This window comes from Hemitrygon akajei, chromosome 7, assembly GCF_048418815.1.
Source record: "Hemitrygon akajei chromosome 7, sHemAka1.3, whole genome shotgun sequence".
Taxonomy (NCBI): Eukaryota; Metazoa; Chordata; class Chondrichthyes; order Myliobatiformes; family Dasyatidae; genus Hemitrygon; species Hemitrygon akajei.
In genome coordinates this window covers 129,203,383-129,228,376 of record NC_133130.1, presented here as the reverse complement: position 1 = coordinate 129,228,376, position 24,994 = coordinate 129,203,383, and the positions used below count along the sequence as shown (strand labels likewise).

Sequence of the window (24,994 nt, the reverse complement as noted above, 5' to 3'; positions counted from 1 at the left end):
GGAGAGGTAAATGGATGGAGGGCTATAGTGCCAGTGCAGGTTGATGGAAGTAGGCAGCTTAAATGGTTTAGCATGGACTAGATGGGCCAAAGAGCCTGTTTCTGTGCTGTACTTTCCAGTCCTGAAGAAGGTCTCAGCTTGAAACGTTGCCTGTTTATTCATTTCCATTATTGCTGCCTGACCTGCAGAGTTCCGTCAGCATTTTGTGTGTTGTTTTTACAGAAAGTAAAGTTGAGCTTTGATTCTTGTTGCATGTTTGCTCTCTTTAAGTAGATTCTACTTCGCCAAAGATATTATTCCAATGCTATTGCCATACTGGAGGAAGTTCAGGCCAGAGCCCCGGAGGTTCAGGTACAGTAACTGTTCAAACTCTACCTTTCAGAAAATAATTTCTTTAAACATTTTTTGAACAATGCATCTCACAATGACCTGAACACATCATCAGTGATGTAACCTGGAGACATCAGGTGTTTGGGATCTTTCAGCATCAGACACACCCTTGCCCAGCTGGCCCAGCCATGACTGATCCAGCCAGGTCTTGTGTTCAGGTTGCATGTGCTGCAGATCACCATGGACTTCCTCTCTTTGTCCAGAGACACCTGGAAGCTTTCTCTGCTACTTCAGTGATGATGCTGATGACTCTCTGCCTCCTTGTACCAGCAATGGACTCCGTGAAGAGCCTGTCCAGTGAAGCCCTGACAGCCCACTTCAACAGGCATCCACTTTGCCTTTCATCCCTGCCTTCAGCATTCGCTGACCAGCTCCTTGTATCTGGCAAACATCCTCTCGTGGACCTCCTCCTGACGCTCCTCCCACGGCACTGTCAGCTCCAACGGGGTGATGTGATTTGCTGTGTGTGAGACCAGGGGGATGTCTGGTCTCAGCTCTAACAGGGTGATGTGATTTGCTGTGTGTGAGACCAGGGGGATGTCTGGTCTCAGCTCCAACGGGGTGATGTGATTTGCTGTGTGTGAGACAAGGACGATGTCTGGTCTCAACTCCAGCAGAGTGATGTGATTTGCTGTGTGTGAGACAAGGACAATGTCTGGTCTCAGCTCTAACAGGGTGATGTGATTTGCTGTGTGTGAGACCAGGGGGATGTCTGGTCTCAACTCCAGCAGAGTGATGTGATTTGCTGTGTGTGAGATAAGGACGATGTCTGGTCTCAGCTCCAATGGGGTGATGTGATTTGCTGTGTGTGAGACCAGGGGGATGTCAGGTCTCAACTCCAGCAGAGTGATGTGATTTGCTGTGTGTGAGATAAGGACGATGTCTGGTCTCAGCTCCAATGGGGTGATGTGATTTGCTGTGTGTGAGATAAGGACGATGTCTGGTCTCAGCTCTAACAGAGTGATGTGATTTGCTGTGTGTGAGACCAGGGGGATGTCAGGTCTCAACTCCAGCAGAGTGATGTGATTTGCTGTGTGTGAGATAAGGACGATGTCTGGTCTCAGCTCCAATGGGGTGATGTGATTTGCTGTGTGTGAGACAAGGACAATGTCTGGTCTCAGCTCTAACAGGGTGATGTGATTTGCTGTGTGTGAGACCAGGGGGATGTCTGGTCTCAACTCCAGCAGAGTGATGTGATTTGCTGTGTGTGAGATAAGGACGATGTCTGGTCTCAGCTCCAATGGGGTGATGTGATTTGCTGTGTGTGAGACCAGGGGGATGTCAGGTCTCAACTCCAGCAGAGTGATGTGATTTGCTGTGTGTGAGATAAGGACGATGTCTGGTCTCAGCTCCAATGGGGTGATGTGATTTGCTGTGTGTGAGATAAGGACGATGTCTGGTCTCAGCTCTAACAGAGTGATGTGATTTGCTGTGTGTGAGACCAGGGGGATGTCAGGTCTCAACTCCAGCAGAGTGATGTGATTTGCTGTGTGTGAGATAAGGACGATGTCTGGTCTCAGCTCCAATGGAGTGATGTGATTTGCTGTGTGTGAGATAAGGACGATGTCTGGTCTCAGCTCCAATGGGGTGATGTGATTTGCTGTGTGTGAGATAAGGACGATGTCTGGTCTCAGCTCTAACAGAGTGATGTGATTTGCTGTGTGTGAGACCAGGGGGATGTCTGGTCTCAGCTCCAATGGGGTGATGTGATTTGCTGTGTGTGAGACCAGGGGGATGTCTGGTCTCAGCTCCAGCAGGGTGATGTGATTTGCTGTGTGTGAGACCAGGGGGATGTCTGGTCTCAGCTCTAACAGGGTGATGTGATTTGCTGTGTGTGAGACCAGGGGGATGTCTGGTCTCAACTCTAACAGAGTGATGTGATTTGCTGTGTGTGAGACCAGGGGGATGTCTGGTCTCAACTCCAGCAGAGTGATGTGATTTGCTGTGTGTGAGATAAGGACGATGTCTGGTCTCAGCTCTAACAGAGTGATGTGATTTGCTGTGTGTGAGACCAGGGGGATGTCTGGTCTCAGCTCTAACAGGGTGATGTGATTTGCTGTGTGTGAGACCAGGGGGATGTCTGGTCTCAGCTCTAACAGGGTGATGTGATTTGCTGTGTGTGAGACCAGGGGGATGTCTGGTCTCAGCTCTAACAGGGTGATGTGATTTGCTGTGTGTGAGACCAGGGGGATGTCTGGTCTCAGCTCTAACAGGGTGATGTGATTTGCTGTGTGTGAGATAAGGACGATGTCTGGTCTCAGCTCCAATGGGGTGATGTGATTTGCTGTGTGTGAGATAAGGACGATGTCTGGTCTCAGCTCTAACAGAGTGATGTGATTTGCTGTGTGTGAGACCAGGGGGATGTCTGGTCTCAACTCCAGCAGAGTGATGTGATTTGCTGTGTGTGAGATAAGGACGATGTCTGGTCTCAGCTCTAACAGGGTGATGTGATTTGCTGTGTGTGAGACCAGGGGGATGTCTGATCTCAGCTCCAATGGGGTGATGTGATTTGCTGTGTGTGAGATAAGGACGATGTCTGGTCTCAGCTCTAACAGAGTGATGTGATTTGCTGTGTGTGTGACCAGGGGAATGTCTGGTCTCAGCTCCAGCAGGGTGATGTGATTTGCTGTGTGTGAGACCAGGGGGATGTCTGGTCTCAGCTCTAACAGGGTGATGTGATTTGCTGTGTGTGAGATCAGGGGGATGTCTGGTCTCAGCTCCAGCAGGGTGATGTGATTTGCTGTGTGTGAGATAAGGACGATGTCTGGTCTCAGCTCCAATGGGGTGATGTGATTTGCTGTGTGTGAGATAAGGACGATGTCTGGTCTCAGCTCTAACAGAGTGATGTGATTTGCTGTGTGTGAGACCAGGGGGATGTCTGGTCTCAACTCCAGCAAAGTGATGTGATTTGCTGTGTGTGAGATAAGGACGATGTCTGGTCTCAGCTCCAATGGGGTGATGTGATTTGCTATGTGTGAGACCAGGGGGATGTCTGGTCTCAACTCCAGCAGAGTGATGTGATTTGCTGTGTGTGAGATAAGGACGATGTCTGGTCTCAGCTCCAATGGGGTGATGTGATTTGCTGTGTGTGAGATAAGGTCAATGTCTGGTCTCAGCTCTAACAGGGTGATGTGATTTGCTGTGTGTGAGACCAGGGGGATGTCTGGTCTCAGCTCTAACAGAGTGATGTGATTTGCTGTGTGTGAGACCAGGGGGATGTCTGGTCTCAGCTCCAACAGGGTGATGTGATTTGCTGTGTGTGAGATAAGGACGATGTCTGGTCTCAGCTCTAACAGGGTGATGTGATTTGCTGTGTGTGAGACCAGGGGGATGTCTGGTCTCAGCTCCAATGGGGTGATGTGATTTGCTGTGTGTGAGATAAGGACGATGTCTGGTCTCAGCTCTAACAGAGTGATGTGATTTGCTGTGTGTGAGACCAGGGGGATGTCTGGTCTCAGCTCCAATGGGGTGATGTGATTTGCTGTGTGTGAGATAAGGACGATGTCTGGTCTCAGCTCTAACAGAGTGATGTGATTTGCTGTGTGTGTGACCAGGGGAATGTCTGGTCTCAGCTCCAGCAGGGTGATGTGATTTGCTGTGTGTGAGACCAGGGGGATGTCTGGTCTCAGCTCCAGCAGGGTGATGTGATTTGCTGTGTGTGAGATAAGGACGATGTCTGGTCTCAGCTCCAATGGGGTGATGTGATTTGCTGTGTGTGAGATAAGGACGATGTCTGGTCTCAGCTCCAATGGGGTGATGTGATTTGCTGTGTGTGAGATAAGGACGATGTCTGGTCTCAACTCCAGCAAAGTGATGTGATTTGCTGTGTGTGAGATAAGGACGATGTCTGGTCTCAGCTCCAATGGGGTGATGTGATTTGCTATGTGTGAGACCAGGGGGATGTCTGGTCTCAACTCCAGCAGAGTGATGTGATTTGCTGTGTGTGAGATAAGGACGATGTCTGGTCTCAGCTCTAACAGGGTGATGTGATTTGCTGTGTGTGAGACCAGGGGGATGTCTGGTCTCAGCTCTAACAGAGTGATGTGATTTGCTGTGTGTGAGACCAGGGGGATGTCTGGTCTCAGCTCCAACAGGGTGATGTGATTTGCTGTGTGTGAGACAAGGACGATGTCTGGTCTCAACTCCAGCAGAGTGATGTGATTTGCTGTGTCTGAGATAAGGACGATGTCTGGTCTCAACTCTAACAGAGTGATGTGATTTGCTGTGTGTGAGACCAGGGGGATGTCTGGTCTCAACTCCAGCAGAGTGATGTGATTTGCTGTGTGTGAGACAAGGTCAATGTCTGGTCTCAGCTCCAATGGGGTGATGTGATTTGCTGTGTGTGAGACCAGGGGGATGTCTGGTCTCAGCTCTAACAGGGTGATGTGATTTGCTGTGTGTGAGACCAGGGGGATGTCTGGTCTCAGCTCTAACAGGGTGATGTGATTTGCTGTGTGTGAGACCAGGGGGATGTCTGGTCTCAGCTCTAACAGGGTGATGTGATTTGCTGCATATGAGACCGGGGGATGTCTGATCTCAAAGTGGTCTTGAAAATGTGCTGTGGAAACTTTAGTTGTTTCTCCAGGTCAATCTTGAGCTGCCAGTTGGTCAGTGTTTCTCTCCTGTTGACACACACCCCCCCCCCCCAAAGAGCATAACTGAATGGGCACTGAATGGCTAACTGAGTGACCATAAGATATAGGAGCATAATTAGGCCCGTTTGGCCCATCGAGCTGGTTCTGCCATTTCATCATGGCCGATCCATTTCCCTCTCAGCCCCAATTTCCTATAATTATAATGTTAATAATCTCTTATTTTAGAGGCAGCTTCTTCTCTGTACTGTATACACTTCTCACTGCTCCGGTAAAGCGGCCAGTGCAATCACCCACCCCGGACACTCTGTCTTCTCCCCTCTCCCATCAGGCAAAAGACAGCCTCTGTCTCATTGTCATCGAACAATTGAACGGTCCCCTAGTACAATTTTGTCAGTTAATGTAAGGGGTGGCAACACAATCACCGATGCTGAGATGACATAATCTCAATGACGTAATGGCATGAAGTTTTTTACTGTACTTTATGTTCAAGTCAAGTCTATTGTTATTTAATTATATACAGTACCTGTATTCCAGAGATAGAAACAGAAAGATCTAGAAAGGGGAGGGAGGTGTCAGAAATAGACCAGGTAAATTTGAGGGCAGGGTGAAAGTTGGAGGCGAAGTTAATGAAGTCGACGAGCTCAGCATGTGTGCAGGAAGCAGCGCCGATGCAGTCGTCGATATAATGTAAGAAAAGATGAGGACAGATACTGGTGTAGGCTTGGAACATAGATTGCTCCACATGGCCGACAAAAAGGCAGGCATAGCTAGGACCCTCCCCCTAGACCTCCCTCCTCTTTCAAGATCTTTCTGTTTCTATCTCTGGAGACAGCCTATCCACCGATGTCTACTACAAACCTACAGACTCCCACAGCTACCTAGACTATTCCTCCTCCCACCCTGTCCCCTGCAAAAATGCTATCCCTTTCTCTCAATTCCTCCGCCTCCGCCACATCTGCCTCAGGATGAAGCCATTCATTCTAGTACAAAGGAGATGTCTTCCTTTTTTAAAGAAAGGGGCTTCCCTTCATCCACTATCAACTCTGCCCTCCATTGCGTCTCTCATATTTCACGCACCTCCGCCCTCACCCCATCCCCCCGCCAGCCCACCAGGGATAGAGTTCCCCTGGTCCTCACCTATCACCCTCAGATCCAACGTATAATCCTCCGTAACTTCCGCCACCTCCTACGGGATCCCACCACCAGCCACATCTTCCCCTCCCCCCCACTCTCGGCTTTCCGCAGGGATCGCTCCCTACGTGACTCCCTTGTCCATTCATCCCCCCATCCCTCCCCACGGACCTCCCTCCGGGCACCCATCCCTGCAAACGGAAGAAGTGCTACACCTGCCCCCACACTTCTTCCCTCACCACCATCCTAGGCCCCAGACAGTCCTTTCAGGTGAGGCATCACTTCACCTGCGAGTCAACTGGGGTGATATACTGTATCCAGTGCTCCCGATGTGGCCATTTATACATTGGGGAGACCCGCCGCAGACTGGGAGACCATTTCGCCGAACACCGGCGCTCAGTCCTCCAGTAGTGGTGGGATCTCCCTGTGGCCACACACTTCAATTCCACAGACCACTCCCACTCCGACATGTCTGTCCATGGCCTCCTCTACCGTCATGAGGCCACACGCAGGTCGATGGAGCAATACCTTATCTCCCGCCTAGGTAGCCTTCTGCCTGCCGACATGAACATCCAACTCACAGACCTCCGTTGATACCCCTGCCCCCCCCCTTACCCCATCCCTATCTATTATTTTAGTCTGGTTCTCTTTCTCTCTCTTTTTCCCCCCTCACTATAATCTCCCCCCAGCCCTACCTTTCTTTCTCTTTTATTTCCCATAATTCTCCACCTTCCCCCTAGCCCATTTCCCTCCAGCCTATCACTTCCCAGCTCTCTACTTCATCCCTCCCCCCACTTCTTATCCCCCCTCGACCATCCCATGTTACTTCACTCCTGATGAAGGGTTTCGGCCCGAAACATCATCACTACCTCCTCCCATAGATGCTGTCTGGCCTGCTGAGTTCTGCCAGCATTTTGTGTTTTTATCCATGATTGAACAGCTTGTCATATAAAGAGTATTTGATGGCTCTGGGTCTGTATTTATAGGACGCAGCCTCAGATACAGGGATGTCCTTATCCAGAGAGTTTTGAGCCTGTGGAATTCGTTGCCACAGGCAGCTGTGAAGGTCAAGTCTGTATGTATATTTATGGCAGAGGTTGATAGATTCATGATTAGTCAGGGCATGAAGTGACATAGGGAGAAGGTAGGAGATCAGAGCTGAGAGAGAAAATAAATCAGCCATGACAAAATGGCAGAGCAGACATGATAGGGGAGGCCAAATTCTGCCCCTATATTTTATAGTCTTAGGCTCTTATAAACAGCTGAAGTTTAAGGCTAATGCTTTAGTTGAAATGTTGAAGTGGCCAATTCAAATTCTCTGAATTGACTCCCCCCCCCCCCCCAAAGCAGAACAAAAGTAACAAAGCTGGTCTGAGCATTCACAGAGGCAAGGCACTCAGGCAGAGTCCGACAGTCCATGTGTACGGAGTCACAGTGTAGAAACTGCTCCTCAGCCCACGATCTCCATGTCAACAAAAACACCCATTTGCACTAATTGTGTTCCTCAAAAGATTAGGCTGATCTTGGAGTAAGTTAAAAGGACAATATAACATTGTGGGCTGAAGAGCCTGTACTTCAAGATTGTTTAATATCACTTCCAGTACACAAGTGTAAAGGAGAACAAAATAATTGTTACCCCAGATCCGACGTAGTGCAAAAAAACGCATTAAGATAAAGAACACAATAATAATAAAAAACAAAATAAATACAAATACATAAGATAGCTTATATACATGTAACAGCCTGGTTCACAATTTTATGTTAGCAGTTCTATAAGAGCAGTCTATTCTGCTTGCAGCAGTTTGGGTTACTGTTGAAGATAAGGGTGCTTAGGAATGTGTGTCATCCAATTAGGATGGTGGAACTGGGAGAAGGATCCGGAATACGCTGGGGGGAGAGGTTTGTGAGGGCCATGAAGGGTCTTGGTCTTTGTTTGGCATGAGATGGAGAAAGAGGACACTGGAGAGAACCAGTCGTAGGATTCGATCCAGTGAGAAACGCATTTCAATGGAGCCCAGGTGCAGGAGTCCACCGAGTATCAGTGAATATGGCTTTTGGAAGATTTGAGCTTCAACCTGCGCACATTTAATTATAATGGGCCCTTTTTGTTTTTTTTTAACTTTCCTCACTAACCCTTTAGTAAAGTTAATGTTCACAACTATACTTCTTTATATCAAGACATACAAAAACAGCTGGATGAACTCAGCAGGTCGGGCAGCATCCGTTGAAAGAAGCAGTCAACGTTTCGGGTCTTTCAAGTCCTGACGAAGGGTCTCGACCCGAAACGTTGACTGCTTCTTTCAATGGATGCTGCCTGACCTGCTGAGTTCATCCAGCTTGTTTGTACATTTTAATTTGACCACAGCATCTGCAGTGTACTTTGTGTGTACTTCTTTATAATTGGATGCAGTGTGTGATCCGTTATTCCCTGCCGACGGGCTGTAACAGGGCAGTAAATCACACAACATTCACACCATCTGGGACTTGGGTGGGCGAGGCATCCCAATCCCACAGATTTGGCAGAACCCGAGTCGTATATAGCCTGGATGTACGAAGCTGGGGAAAGGTGGGTTTACTTGGCGCTGAGTCCAGTGGCTGTTAGTGAGCAGCTAATGAGCCATTTTCTGGAGATGCCCAGGAAAAGGGGGTTACATACATTGACTGTATGTCTATAAAGTGACATTAGGCACAGGAGTGTCTGTACACAAGGTGACTAGCCCCACCTCCAGTGTTTACTCATCAAAACAATAGACTCAGGGTCTGGACTATTAACATTTATTTTGTGTGGTTGCATTTTACTGATATCCTATATGTTCTTGCTGTCTTGTATGTGCGAGGACTGGGCCTCAAGCCGAGGTGTTGCATGTTTACTGCAGCCAGGAAAGAGTCGTCAGAGTGGTGTGTGCCTCCGGGGGCGGTATGGCACAGCATCCAGGCTGGGGTCAGTAATGCCCCCAGTGTTCACGCGGCAGAAGACCAGCTTTGTTGTCGTCATAGATTTCAGCAGTGTTGGATGGCTCGAGTTTCGTCTCTTTTATTGGATGGCTGTACCTCTCTGTCTTATATGTGCTATTTGAGCTTTGTACTGTGTTTTACACCTTGGCCCCAGAGTATTGCTGTCTCATTTGGCTGTATTCATGAATATTCTGCTATGGTTGAATGACAATTAAGCTTGAATTAGTTGGGGAAGTAACTGTTTTTGAGTCTGGTCATCTTGGTTTGGATGCCATGCAGCCTGCTCCCTGATGGGAGTGGGACAAACAGTCTGTGAGCAGGGTGGGTGGGAGCTTTTGTAATGTCACTGAATTGTTCAAATCCAATTTGTTATTCTTTCAGCATTCCCACTAATATATTCAGATTCTGCCTGTCACCCAAATAAGGGGGGGGGGGAGAATGTCCAAGAGAGCCCCACACAGTCACGGGGAGAACACACGCACAATGCCAGGGAGTGGAATTGAACGCCGGACTCTGTGGCTGTGGGGCAGCAGATCTGTTCCAAAGTACCGGTGGGGATGGGTCTGTGACAGTATAACACCGGGGTACGGTACCGGTGGGGACGGGTCTGTCACTGTATAACACCAGGGTAGGGTACCGGTGGGGACGGGTCTGTCACTATATAACACTGGGATATGGTACCGGTGGGGATGGGTCTGTCACTGTATAACACTGGGATATGGTACCGGTAGGGATGGGTCTGTCACTGTATAACACTGGGATAAGGTACCGGTGGGGACGGGTCTGTCACTGTATAACACCAGGGTACGGTACCGGTGGGGACGGGTCTGTCACTGTATAACGCCAGGATACAGTACCAGTGGGGACGGGCCTGTCACTGTATAACACCATGGTACAGTACCGGTGGGGACGGGTCTGTCACTGTATAACATCGGGGTACAGTACCAGTGGGGATGGGTCTGTCACTGTATAACACCAGGGTACAGTACCGGTGAGGATGGGTCTGTCACTGTATAACACCAGGGTACAGTACCGGTAGGGACGGGTCTGTTACTGTATAACACTGGGACACAGTACCGGTGGGGATGGGTCTGTCACTGTATAACACCAGGGTACAGTACCGGTGGGGATGGGTCTGTCACTGTATAGCACCGGGATACGGTACCGGTGGGGACAGGCCTGTCACTATATAACGCCGGGGTACGGTACCGGTGGGGACGGGGCTGTCACTGTATAACACCAGGGTACAGTACCAGTGGGGACGGGTCTGTCACTGTATAACACCAGGGTACAGTACCGGTGGGAACGGGGCTGTCACTGTATAACACTAGGATACGGTACCGGTGGGGACGGGTCTGTCACTGTATAACACTAGGATACGGTACCGGTGGGGACGGGTCTGTCACTGTATAACACTGGGATATGGTACCGGTGGGGACGGGTCTGTCACTGTATAACACTGGGATATGGTACCAGTGGGGATGGGTCTGTCACTGTATAACACCAGGGTACAGTACCGGTGAGGATGGGTCTGTCACTGTATAACACTGGGATATGGTACCGGTGGGGACGGGTCTGTCACTGTATAACACTGGGATATGGTACCAGTGGGGATGGGTCTGTCACTGTATAACACCGGGGTACAGTACCGGTAGGGATGGGTCTGTCACTGTATAACTCCAGGGTATAGTACCAGTGGGGACGGGTCTGTCACTGTATAACACCAGGGTACAGTACCAGTGGGGATGGATCTGTCACTGTTTAACACAGGAGTACAGTACCACTGGGGACGGGTCTGTCACTGTATAACACCAGGGTACAGTACTGGTGGGGACGGGTCTGTCACTGTATAACACCAGGGTACAGTACCAGTGGGGACGGGTCTGTCACTGTATAACACCAGGGTACAGTACCAGTGGGGACGGGGCTGTCACTGTATAACACCAGGGTACAGTACTGGTGGGGACGGGTCTGTCACTGTATAACACCAGGGTACAGTACCAGTGGGGACGGGTCTGTCACTGTATAACACCAGGGTACAGTACTGGTGGGGACGGGTCTGTCACTGTATAACACCAGGGTACAGTACCAGTGGGGACGGGTCTGTCACTGTATAACACCAGGGTACAGTACCAGTGGGGACGGGGCTGTCACTGTATAACACCAGGGTACAGTACCGGTGGGGATGGGCCTGTCACTGTATAACACTAGGATACGGTACCGGTGGGGACGGGTCTGTCACTGTATAACACTAGGATACGGTACCGGTGGGGACGGGTCTGTCACTGTATAACACAGGGATATGGTACCGGTGGGGACGGGTCTGTCACTGTATAACACCGGGGTACAGTACCGGTAGGGATGGGTCTGTCACTGTATAACTCCAGGGTACAGTACCAGTGGGGATGGATCTGTCACTGTATAACACCGGGGTACAGTACCGGTGGGGACGGGTCTGTCACTGTATAACACTGGGATACAGTACCGGTAGGGACGGGTCTGTCACTGTATAACACCGGGGTACAGTACCGGTGGGGACGGGTCTGTCACTGTACAACACCGGGGTACAGTACCAGTGGGGATGGATCTGTCACTGTTTAACACAGGAGTACAGTACCAGTGGGGACGGGTCTGTCACGGTACAACACCGGGGTACAGTACCAGTGGGGATGCGTCTGTCACTATAACACAGATATACAGTACCATTGGGGTTGGGTCTGTCACTATAACACAGATATACAGTACAGGTGGGGATGGGTCTGTCACTGTGTAACACAGATATACGGTACCGGTGGGGACGGGTCTGTCACTGTATAACACCAGGGTACAGTACCGATGAGGATGGGTCTATCACTGTATAACACCAGGGTACGGTACCGGTGGGGACGGGTATGTCACTGTATAACACCGGGGTCCAGTACTGGTGGGGACGGGTCTGTCACTGTATAACACCAGGGTACAGTACCGGTGGGGACGGGTCTGTCACTGTACAACACTGGGATACAGTACCAGTGGAGACGGGTATGTAACTGTATAACACCAGGGTACAGTACCAGTGGGGACGGATCTGTCACTGTTTAACACAGGAGTACAGTACCAGTGGGGACGGGTCTGTCACTGTATAACACCAGGGTACAGTACCAGTGGGGACGGATCTGTCACTGTTTAACACAGGAGTACAGTACCAGTGGGGACGGATCTGTCACTGTTTAACACAGGAGTACAGTACCAGTGGGGACGGATCTGTCACTGTTTAACACAGGAGTACAGTACCAGTGGGGACGGGTCTGTCACGGTACAACACCAGGGTTCGGTACCAGTGGGGACGGGTTTGTCACTGTATAACACAGATATACAGTACCGGTGGGGATGGGTCTGTCACTGTATAACACTGGGGTACAGTACCGGTGGGGACGGGTATGTCACTGTATAACACTAGGGTACAGTACCGGTGGGGATGCATCTGTCACTATAACACAGATATACAGTACCAGTGGGGATGGGTCTGTCACTGTTTTACACAGATATACAGTACAGGTGGGGATGGGTTGTCGCTGTATAACACAGATATACAGTACCGGTGGGGACGGGTCTGTCACTGTATAACACCAGGGTACAGTACCGGTGGGGCCAGGTCTGTCACCGTATAACACTAGGGTACAGTACCGGTGGGGACGGGTCTGTCACTGTATAACACTGGGGTACAGTACCAGTGGGGATGGGTCTGTCACTGTATAACACCAGGGTACAGTACCGGTGGGGATGGGTCTGTCACTGTATAACACCAGGGTACAGTACCAGTGGGGACGGGTATGTCACTGTATAACACTAGGGTACAGTACCGGTGGGGACGGGTCTGTCACTGTATAACACTGGGATATGGTACCAGTGGGGATGGGTCTGTCACTGTATAACACCAGGGTACAGTACCGGTGAGGATGGGTCTGTCACTGTATAACACTGGGATATGGTACCGGTGGGGACGGGTCTGTCACTGTATAACACTGGGATATGGTACCAGTGGGGATGGGTCTGTCACTGTATAACACCGGGGTACAGTACCGGTAGGGATGGGTCTGTCACTGTATAACTCCAGGGTATAGTACCAGTGGGGACGGGTCTGTCACTGTATAACACCAGGGTACAGTACCAGTGGGGATGGATCTGTCACTGTTTAAAACAGGAGTACAGTACCACTGGGGACGGGTCTGTCACTGTATAACACCAGGGTACAGTACTGGTGGGGACGGGTCTGTCACTGTATAACACCAGGGTACAGTACCAGTGGGGACGGGTCTGTCACTGTATAACACCAGGGTACAGTACCAGTGGGGACGGGGCTGTCACTGTATAACACCAGGGTACAGTACTGGTGGGGACGGGTCTGTCACTGTATAACACCAGGGTACAGTACCAGTGGGGACGGGTCTGTCACTGTATAACACCAGGGTACAGTACTGGTGGGGACGGGTCTGTCACTGTATAACACCAGGGTACAGTACCAGTGGGGACGGGTCTGTCACTGTATAACACCAGGGTACAGTACCAGTGGGGACGGGGCTGTCACTGTATAACACCAGGGTACAGTACTGGTGGGGACGGGTCTGTCACTGTATAACACCAGGGTACAGTACCAGTGGGGACGGGTCTGTCACTGTATAACACCAGGGTACAGTACTGGTGGGGACGGGTCTGTCACTGTATAACACCAGGGTACAGTACCAGTGGGGACGGGTCTGTCACTGTATAACACCAGGGTACAGTACCAGTGGGGACGGGGCTGTCACTGTATAACACCAGGGTACAGTACCAGTGGGGACGGGGCTGTCACTGTATAACACCAGGGTACAGTACCGGTGGGGATGGGCCTGTCACTGTATAACACTAGGATACGGTACCGGTGGGGACGGGTCTGTCACTGTATAACACTAGGATACGGTACCGGTGGGGACAGGTCTGTCACTGTATAACACAGGGATATGGTACCGGTGGGGACGGGTCTGTCACTGTATAACACCGGGGTACAGTACCGGTAGGGATGGGTCTGTCACTGTATAACTCCAGGGTACAGTACCAGTGGGGATGGATCTGTCACTGTATAACACCGGGGTACAGTACCGGTGGGGACGGGTCTGTCACTGTATAACACTGGGATACAGTACCGGTAGGGACGGGTCTGTCACTGTATAACACCGGGGTACAGTACCGGTGGGGACGGGTCTGTCACTGTACAACACCGGGGTACAGTACCAGTGGGGATGGATCTGTCACTGTTTAACACAGGAGTACAGTACCAGTGGGGACGGGTCTGTCACGGTACAACACCGGGGTACAGTACCAGTGGGGATGCGTCTGTCACTATAACACAGATATACAGTACCATTGGGGTTGGGTCTGTCACTATAACACAGATATACAGTACCAGTGGGGATGGGTCTGTCACTGTTTTACACAGATATACAGTACAGGTGGGGATGGGTTGTCGCTGTATAACACAGATATACAGTACCGGTGGGGACGGGTCTGTCACTGTATAACACCAGGGTACAGTACCGGTGGGGCCAGGTCTGTCACCGTATAACACTAGGGTACAGTACCGGTGGGGACGGGTCTGTCACTGTATAACACTGGGGTACAGTACCGGTGGGGACGGGTCTGTCACTGTATAACACCAGGGTACAGTACCGGTGGGGCCGGGTCTGTCACCGTATAACACTAGGGTACAGTACCGGTGGGGACGGGTATGTCACTGTATAACACCAGGGTACAGTACCAGTGGGGATGGGTCTGTCACTGTATAACACCAGGGTACAGTACCGGTGGGGATGGGTCTGTCACTGTATAACACCAGGGTACAGTACCAGTGGGGACGGGTATGTCACTGTATAACACTAGGGTACAGTACCGGTGGGGACGGGTCTGTCACTGTATAACACTGGGATATGGTACCAGTGGGGATGGGTCTGTCACTGTATAACACCAGGGTACAGTACCGGTGAGGATGGGTCTGTCACTGTATAACACTGGGATATGGTACCGGTGGGGACGGGTCTGTCACTGTATAACACTGGGATATGGTACCAGTGGGGATGGGTCTGTCACTGTATAACACCGGGGTACAGTACCGGTAGGGATGGGTCTGTCACTGTATAACTCCAGGTTATAGTACCAGTGGGGACGGGTCTGTCACTGTATAACACCAGGGTACAGTACCAGTGGGGATGGATCTGTCACTGTTTAACACAGGAGTACAGTACCACTGGGGACGGGTCTGTCACTGTATAACACCAGGGTACAGTACTGGTGGGGACGGGTCTGTCACTGTATAACACCAGGGTACAGTACCAGTGGGGACGGGTCTGTCACTGTATAACACCAGGGTACAGTACCAGTGGGGACGGGGCTGTCACTGTATAACACCAGGGTACAGTACCGGTGGGGACGGGTCTGTCACTGTATAACACCAGGGTACAGTACCAGTGGGGACGGGTCTGTCACTGTATAACACCAGGGTACAGTACTGGTGGGGACGGGTCTGTCACTGTATAACACCAGGGTACAGTACCAGTGGGGACGGGTCTGTCACTGTATAACACCAGGGTACAGTACCAGTGGGGACGGGGCTGTCACTGTATAACACCAGGGTACAGTACCGGTGGGGATGGGCCTGTCACTGTATAACACTAGGATACGGTACCGGTGGGGACGGGTCTGTCACTGTATAACACTAGGATACGGTACCGGTGGGGACGGGTCTGTCACTGTATAACACAGGGATATGGTACCGGTGGGGACGGGTCTGTCACTGTATAACACCGGGGTACAGTACCGGTAGGGATGGGTCTGTCACTGTATAACTCCAGGGTACAGTACCAGTGGGGATGGATCTGTCACTGTATAACACCGGGGTACAGTACCGGTGGGGACGGGTCTGTCACTGTATAACACTGGGATACAGTACCGGTAGGGACGGGTCTGTCACTGTATAACACCGGGGTACAGTACCGGTGGGGACGGGTCTGTCACTGTACAACACCGGGGTACAGTACCAGTGGGGATGGATCTGTCACTGTTTAACACAGGAGTACAGTACCAGTGGGGACGGGTCTGTCACGGTACAACACCGGGGTACAGTACCAGTGGGGATGCGTCTGTCACTATAACACAGATATACAGTACCATTGGGGTTGGGTCTGTCACTATAACACAGATATACAGTACAGGTGGGAATGGGTCTGTCACTGTGTAACACAGATATACGGTACCGGTGGGGACGGGTCTGTCACTGTATAACACCAGGGTACAGTACCGATGAGGATGGGTCTATCACTGTATAACACCAGGGTACGGTACCGGTGGGGACGGGTATGTCACTGTATAACACCGGGGTCCAGTACTGGTGGGGACGGGTCTGTCACTGTATAACACCAGGGTACAGTACCGGTGGGGACGGGTCTGTCACTGTACAACACTGGGATACAGTACCAGTGGAGACGGGTATGTAACTGTATAACACCAGGGTACAGTACCAGTGGGGACGGATCTGTCACTGTTTAACACAGGAGTACAGTACCAGTGGGGACGGATCTGTCACTGTTTAACACAGGAGTACAGTACCAGTGGGGACGGATCTGTCACTGTTTAACACAGGAGTACAGTACCGGTGGGGACGGGTCTGTCACTGTATAACACCAGGGTACAGTACCGGTGGGGCCGGGTCTGTCACCGTATAACACTAGGGTACAGTACCGGTGGGGACGGGTATGTCACTGTATAACACCAGGGTACAGTACCAGTGGGGATGGGTCTGTCACTGTATAACACCAAGGTACAGTACCGGTGGGGATGGGTCTGTCACTGTATAACACCAGGGTACAGTACCAGTGGGGACGGGTCTGTCACTGTATAACACTGGGGTACAGTACCGGTGGGGACGGGTATGTCACTGTATAACACTAGGGTACAGTACCAGTGGGGACGGGTCTGTCACTGTATAACACTAGGGTACAGTACCAGTGGGGACGGGTCTGTCACTGTGTAACACAGATATACAGTACCGGTGGGGACGGGTCTGTCACTGTATAACACCAGGGTACAGTACCGATGAGGATGGGTCTATCACTGTATAACACTGGGATACAGTACCAGTGGAGACGGGTATGTAACTGTATAACACCGGGGTACAGTACCGGTGGGGACGGGTCTGTCACTGTATAACACTAGGGTACAGTACCAGTGGGGACGGGTCTGTCACTGTATAACACTAGGGTACAGTACCGGTGGGGACGGGTCTGTCACTGTATAACACTAGGGTACAGTACCAGTGGGGACGGGTCTGTCACTGTGTAACACAGATATACAGTACCGGTGGGGACGGGTCTGTCACTGTATAACACCAGGGTACAGTACCGGTGGGGACGGGTATGTCACTGTATAACACTAGGGTACAGTACCAGTGGGGACGGGCCTGTCACTGTATAACACCATGGTACAGTACCGGTGGGGACGGGTCTGTCACTGTATAACACCGGGGTACAGTACCGGTGGGGACGGGTTTGTCACTGTATAACACTAGGGTACAGTACCAGTGGGGACGGGCCTGTCACTGTATAACACCATGGTACAGTACCGGTGGGGACGGGTCTGTCACTGTATAACACCGGGGTACAGTACCGGTGGGGACGGGTCTGTCACTGTATAACACCATGGTACAGTACCGGTGGGGACGGGTATGTCACTGTATAACACTGGGGTACAGTACCGGTGGGGACGGGTCTGTCACTGTATAACACTAGGGTACAGTACCAGTGGGGACGGGTCTGTCACTGTGTAACACAGATATACAGTACCGGTGGGGACGGGTCTGTCACTGTATAACACCAGGGTACAGTACCGGTGGGGACGGGTATGTCACTGTATAACACTAGGGTACAGTACCAGTGGGGACGGGCCTGTCACTGTATAACACCATGGTACAGTACCGGTGGGGACGGGTCTGTCACTGTATAACACCGGGGTACAGTACCGGTGGGGACGGGTTTGTCACTGTATAACACTAGGGTACAGTACCAGTGGGGACGGGCCTGTCACTGTATAACACCATGGTACAGTACCGGTGGGGACGGGTCTGTCACTGTATAACACCGGGGTACAGTACCGGTGGGGACGGGTCTGTCACTGTATAACACCATGGTACAGTACCGGTGGGGACGGGTATGTCACTGTATAACACTGGGGTACAGTACCAGTGGGGACGGGTCTGTCACTGTATAACACTGGGGTACAGTACCGGTGGGGACGGGTCTGTCACTGTATAACACTAGGGTACAGTACCGGTGGGGATGGGTCTGTCACTGTATAACACTAGGGTACAGTACCGGTGGGGACGGGTATGTCACTGTATAACACTGGGGTACAGTACCGGTGGGGACGGGTATGTCACTGTATAACACTGGGGTACAGTACCAGTGGGGACGGGTCTGTCACTGTATAACACTGGGGTACAGTACCGGTGGGGACGGGTCTGTCACTGTATAACACTGGGGTACAGTACCGGTGGGGACGGGTATGTCACTGTATAACACTAGGGTACAGTACCGGTGGGGACGGGTCTGTCACTGTGTAACACAGATATACAGTACCAGTGGGAACGGGTCTGTCACTGTGTAACACCGCGTGGGAACGGGTCTGTCACTGTGTAACACAGATATACGGTACCGGTGGGAAAGGGTCTGTCACTGTTTAACACAGATATACAGTACCGGTGGGAACGGGTCTGTCACTGTGTAACACCGGGGTACGGTACCGGTGGGGACGGACGGGTCTTTCACTGTGTAACACCGGGGTATGGTACCGGTGGGAACGGGTCTGTCACTGTGTAACACCGGGGTACGGTACCAGTGGGGACAGGTCTGTCACTGTGTAACACCGGGGTACGGTACCGCTGGGAACGGGTCTGTCACTGTGTAACCCCGGGGTACGGTACCAGTTGGAACGGGTCTGTCACTGTGTAACACCGGGGTACGGTACCAGTGGGAATGGGTCTGTCACTGTGTAACCCCGGGGTACGGTACCAGTTGGAACGGGTCTGTCACTGTGTAACCCCGGAGTACAGTACCGGTGGGGACGGGTCTGTCACTGGGTAACACCGGGGTAAGGTACCGGTGGGGACGGGTCTGTCACTGTGTAACACCGGGGTACGGTACCGGTGGGAACGGGTCTGTCACTGTGTAACACAGATATACGGTACCGGTGGGAACAGGTCTGTCACTGTGTAACACAGATATACAGTACCAGTGGGAACGGGTCTGTCACTGTGTAACACCGCGTGGGAACGGGTCTGTCACTGTGTAACACAGATATACGGTACCGGTGGGAAAGGGTCTGTCACTGTTTAACACAGATATACAGTACCGGTGGGAACGGGTCTGTCACTGTGTAACACCGGGGTACGGTACCGGTGGGGACGGACGGGTCTTTCACTGTGTAACACCGGGGTATGGTACCGGTGGGAACGGGTCTGTCACTGTGTAACACCGGGGTACGGTACCAGTGGGGACAGGTCTGTCACTGTGTAACACCGGGGTACGGTACCGCTGGGAACGGGTCTGTCACTGTGTAACCCCGGGGTACGGTACCAGTTGGAACGGGTCTGTCACTGTGTAACCCCGGGGTACGGTACCAGTTGGAACGGGTCTGTCACTGTGTAACACCGGGGTACGGTACCAGTGGGAATGGGTCTGTCACTGTGTAACCCCGGGGTACGGTACCAGTTGGAACGGGTCTGTCACTGTGTAACACCGGGGTACGGTACCGGTGGGGACGGGTTTGTCACTGTTTAACACCACGGTACAGTACCAGTGTGGATGTGTCTGTCATTGTATAACACTGGGATACAGTAGCAGTGGGGACCAATCTGTCTCTGCATAACCCTGGGGTACAATACAGGTGGGGACAGGTCGGTCTCTATAACATAGGTACAGTACAGCTGGGGACAGGTCTGTCGTCGTATAACCCATCTGTAACTTTATAAATGGGCTGTCTGATTCCTTCTCTCTAGATGATTTTGGATGATTTGGATTTCGCGAGGAAGAAGTTAGCAGAACAAGCTGAAAATCAAGGTGAATGAAAGAATAATGCAGCTGGTAGTAACACACTGCAGAAAAAAAAGTATGCAGGTTCCTATTGGCTGCCTGGTCAGATATTGTTGATTGAAATATGTAGAACCTTGGCATGGATACAGGCCATAAGACCATCGACTATAAGATATGGGAGCCAAATTAGGCCATTTGGCCCATCGTGTCTATACCACCATTTCATCATGGTTGATCTATTACCCTCTGAATTCTATTATTCTCCCCATGACCTTTCACACCTTGACTAATCAAGAACCTATCATCCTCTGACTTAAATACACCCAATGACTTGACCTCCACAGCCACCTGTGGCAACAAATTCCACAGATTACATCCACTGGCAAAAGTAATTCCTCCTTGTCTCTGTTGTAACTGGACTTTATTCTGAGGCATCATAGGAAATATCCTTTCCATATCCACACTGCCGAGGTGTTCAATATTTGATAAGCCATCTGGTAAGTTCTTTTTGATAAGTGCTGACTATGCCAGCACTTCATCCTCCCTTGCTCTCTCCTTGAACATCTTATCTTTTCTTCACTTCAAACACTCCCCACATTTTCATCTTTGCTTTGAATTCATGCCTTCAAGAGGACCACAACCCTGTTTTAGGGTTTGGGGGCTTGCATGCTTCAATGACCCAGAGAGCTATGTTGGCTGGAAACATGGCCTTATGCTTCTTCTCTTGTTTGGGTCACCCATGCCAGGCAGGTCATAGGGTAGAGGCCAGACTAAGACTGGTCTACTGGTCCTCCAGGTTCAGCTGTTCAGCTCTGGGCTAACAACTTTGGCAAAACAAAATTATTATTGAAGCACAGCGGTGAAGAACCTTCTACATTTGAATGCAACAGTATTCCTGAGTCTCCACCTGGGACTTGCATGGCTGACAGGAGTGACAGTTGAGAAAAAACTACTGGCATGTTGAAGGAAACCCTGAACACCACCAAAACCGAATTTGGTATTGATGGCCAAGGATAGACAGAGATAGAGGACCTTCATTACAGCACTAAATGTCAGTGGTGTAACAAGCATCCTCTCTCCACCTCTTTGAAATCATGAAGGGACTTATTCCCAGGTTCCGTGGTGAATTTTATGAACTGTGGCTTTGGAATCTCATCCCCAAAGAAACATCACTACCACTACTCTGTGAAGCTCCACAATAGATTAATAGACCTCAATTAATCCTTCAGACTTTTCACTTCTAGGTAACTAAGCACACTGTTTAAACTAAATTATTCACAGATGATAGGAAAGGAGCAGAATTAGGCCATTTGGCCCATCAAGTCTGCTCTGCTCTGCTGATTTATTATCCACCTCAACCCCATCCTCCTTTCCTCTTCCCATAACCTTTTTGACACTCTGCCTAATCAAGAACTTCTCAACCTCTGCTTTAAGTATGCTCAATGACTTGGCTTCCACAGCCATCCGTGGCAATGAATTCCATAGATTCACCACCCTCTGGCTAAAGTAATTGTTCCTCATCTCTTTTCTGAATGGATATCCTTCCATTCTGAGACCGTGCCCTCTGGTCTTTGACTCTCCCACTATTGAAAACACATCCTCTCTATCTAGGCCTTTCAACATCAATGGCTTCCAGTTTCCCTGCCAGTCCCACCTCCTGTAGCAAACACCCTATCCTCTGTTTATTGAACCTTGGGCTGCTGTCATTACTGGGGTGTGGATGCAGGGAGGCTGCAACCCTTGGCTGTGGTTGTCTTGAACTGAGGCATGACTGTCTCAGGTTATGGGCAAGAGATTCAGGACTGAAATGAGGAGATGCGTCTTCACCCAGAGGTTGGTAACCCTTGGACTTCTCTCCACAGAAGGTGGTGGAACCCATCCCACTGTATATATCTCAGAAGGAAATTCAAAGGTTCCTAAACACAGAAGAGGAAATTGAAAGACTATGGAATATGAACAGGGTATACATTTTCCCAATAGTAATATCTACAACTGGTATCATTCCAAAGGCACTACACAATAGCGTTAAACAATTAGGACTACTCAGCAATATTTATGTAAATCTCCAGAAAGCCACAATACTAAACACCACTAGAATAGTCTGAAAGTCTCTAGTAATTAGGAAATGAGCATGCTTGGCTCTGCCCGTACCTCAGATTTTACCAGCTTGAGCTGAGAAAATATAGAAATAATAATAATGCTGAGAGCCTGCATTGTAAAGAGTCTGTAGGTTGTGGAATCAGTTCGGTGTTGAGGTGAATTAAGTAATACTCGTACGGCATAGATAAGCCATTTGGCCCATCATGCCCAATGCTGGCCATCTAATCCCCAAGAGAGCGGTGGGCCACTGTTTATGAGCTCACCACGGATGACCTTGCAGAACAGTATAGCATTATCTGGATTAGAGTGCCAGAGACTCTGGAGCAGAATTTGTACCCGTCACGCTCTGACTCAGAAACAAACACCACCCACTGTCCCTCCTTCCATTCTGGAGTCAAAAAAGTAGTCAGCTACTTGATTATGTCTGAATGTAGAATGTTACAGCACGATACAGGCCCTTCAGCCCACAGTGTTGTGTTGACCTTTTTAGCCAACTCTGAAGTTAGCTTCACTCACTACAACTCTGAACTGATTCTACCACCGACAGACTCCCTTTCTCAACAGCTCACGTTCTTCACGCTTTTGCATTTGGCTGTTTGTCAGTCTTTGTTTATGTAGCATCATCATCATTATGTTCTCTGTCATATGACATGGACATGATTGATCTTGGCAGAATTTTTCTCCGGAAGTGGTTTGCCATTGCCTTCTTCTGGTCAGTGTCTTTACAAGACTGGTGACCCCAGCCATTATCAATACTCTTCAGAGATTGTCTGCCTGGTGTCAGTGGTCACATGACCAGGACTTGTGATCTGCACCGGCTGCTCATACGACCATCCACCACCTGCTCCCATGGGTTCATGTGACCCTGATGGAGTTGGTGGTGGGGAGGAGGGTGTGGCTAAAAAGATGCTACACCTTGCCTGAGGGTGACCTGCAGGCTACCGGAGGAAAGGGGTGCATTACACCTCCTTTGGTAGAGATGTATCTCCACTCCAACACCCATAATGTATATCATAAACAAGAGAAAATCTGAAGATGCTGGAAACCCAAGCAACATGCACAAGATGCTGGAGGAACTCAGCACGTCAGGCAGCACCTATGGGGACAAAAAGTACAGTCGATGTTTCAGGCCAAGACCCTTTGGCAGAACTATATAGTTTTCTATAAATTCTGTGATATGTATTTCTTCTGTAAATGTTCACAAGAAAATGAATCTCAAGGTAGTATATGGTGAAATACTGTATTCATACTTCAATAGTAAATTTAGTATGACCTTTGACTTTCATCAGACTAACCCTTCCCACCCACATAACTTTGCATTTTACTTATATAAAAGACTCTTAAATGTCCCTGATTGATTTATTGAATACAGTGTGGAATAGGCCCTTCTGTCCTTTGAGCCACACCGCCCAGTAACCCCCCCCCCCACCGCGATTTAACCCTAGCCTAATCACAGGACAATTTACAATGACCAATTAACCTACCAACTGGTACGTCTTTAGACTGTAAAAGGAAACTGGAGCTCCCGGAGGAAACCCACGCAGTCATGGGGAGAACGTACAAATTCCTTACAGATGGTGGCAGGAATTGAACCTGGGTCATTGGTACTGTAAAGTGTTGTGCTAACCGCTCCACTACCATGATGCTACTGTATCTGACTCTATCACCATACCTAGAAGTGGATTCCACATACACACGACTGTCTCTGTAGAAAACATACCTCTGATATCTCCCCCCCTCCCCCACTCAACTTAAAATATTGCCCTCTCATATTGGCCATTTCCATGCTGGGTGTCTGCTCTATGGCTCTTATCATCTTATCCATTGAGTCGCCTTCCCCTCCCCTCTTCTTCTATTCCCCACTCTGTCCCCCTTACCTCTTCTCACCTCCCCCTGGGTCCCCTCCTCATTCTCTTTCTCCTATAGTCCACTCTTCTCTCCTATCAGATTCCTTCCTCTCCAGCCCTTTACCTTTCCCTCCCACCTGGCTTCACCTATCATCTTCTAGCTATCCCTACTTCCCCTCCCCCAATCTTTTTATTCTGCCATCTTCCTCCTTCCTTCTCAGTCCTGAAGAAGGGTCACAGCCCAAAACATTGACTGTTTACTAATTTCCATAGATGTAGCCTAACCTGCTGAGTTCCTCCCGCATTTTGTGCATGATGCCTCTTGTCCTCCTTTGCTCCAAAAAGCCCAAGCTCGCTGAACCTTTCCTCTGTTGGCAGATCTTGTGGACGTTTCGAGTCAGAGGAATTGCTGTTGCCTTTGGAGGTGTTGGTGTCTCTGCTCTCCTCTCTAATGGAAAATCTGGCATTGAGCAACAACTTCAACATGACCAGGAGCCAAGGTGCTCACCTGAGCAATAAGTAGATTCCTTTCAGAAAAGGCAAACACTACTGAACAGGAACATCCGAGGTACTTTATCCCCTCTGAGACCCCATGTACGCACAGTCTACTCAGAAAAGATGCAATAAACTAAGTAACCTGTTTGGTATATTACAGGAAGGGTGCCTGCGATATTTATTGCTCAGTGGTTTAACTTAATATCAGAGAATGTATACAGTATACAGCCTGAAATTCTTACTCTTCACAGACATCCACCAAACAGAAAAAAACCCAAAGAATGAATGAGAAGCGTCAGAGCCTCAAAGCTCCCTCCCCCACACACAAACAGCAGCAGCAAAAGCATCAACCTTCCCCCACTTGTTCCAGAAAAAGCACAAAACCCCT

General features: G+C 50.1%; 1 long non-coding RNA gene across 1 annotated transcript; it reads left to right on the top strand.

Moving 5' to 3' along the window:
* Positions 1–271: 271 nt before the first annotated feature.
* On the top strand, positions 272–24,723 carry LOC140730052 (uncharacterized). The gene is made up of 3 exons (XR_012099492.1): positions 272–351; positions 20,131–20,191; positions 24,490–24,723. It is a non-coding gene; the product is annotated as an uncharacterized lncRNA (long non-coding RNA).
* The last annotated feature ends 271 nt before the right edge of the window (positions 24,724–24,994 follow it).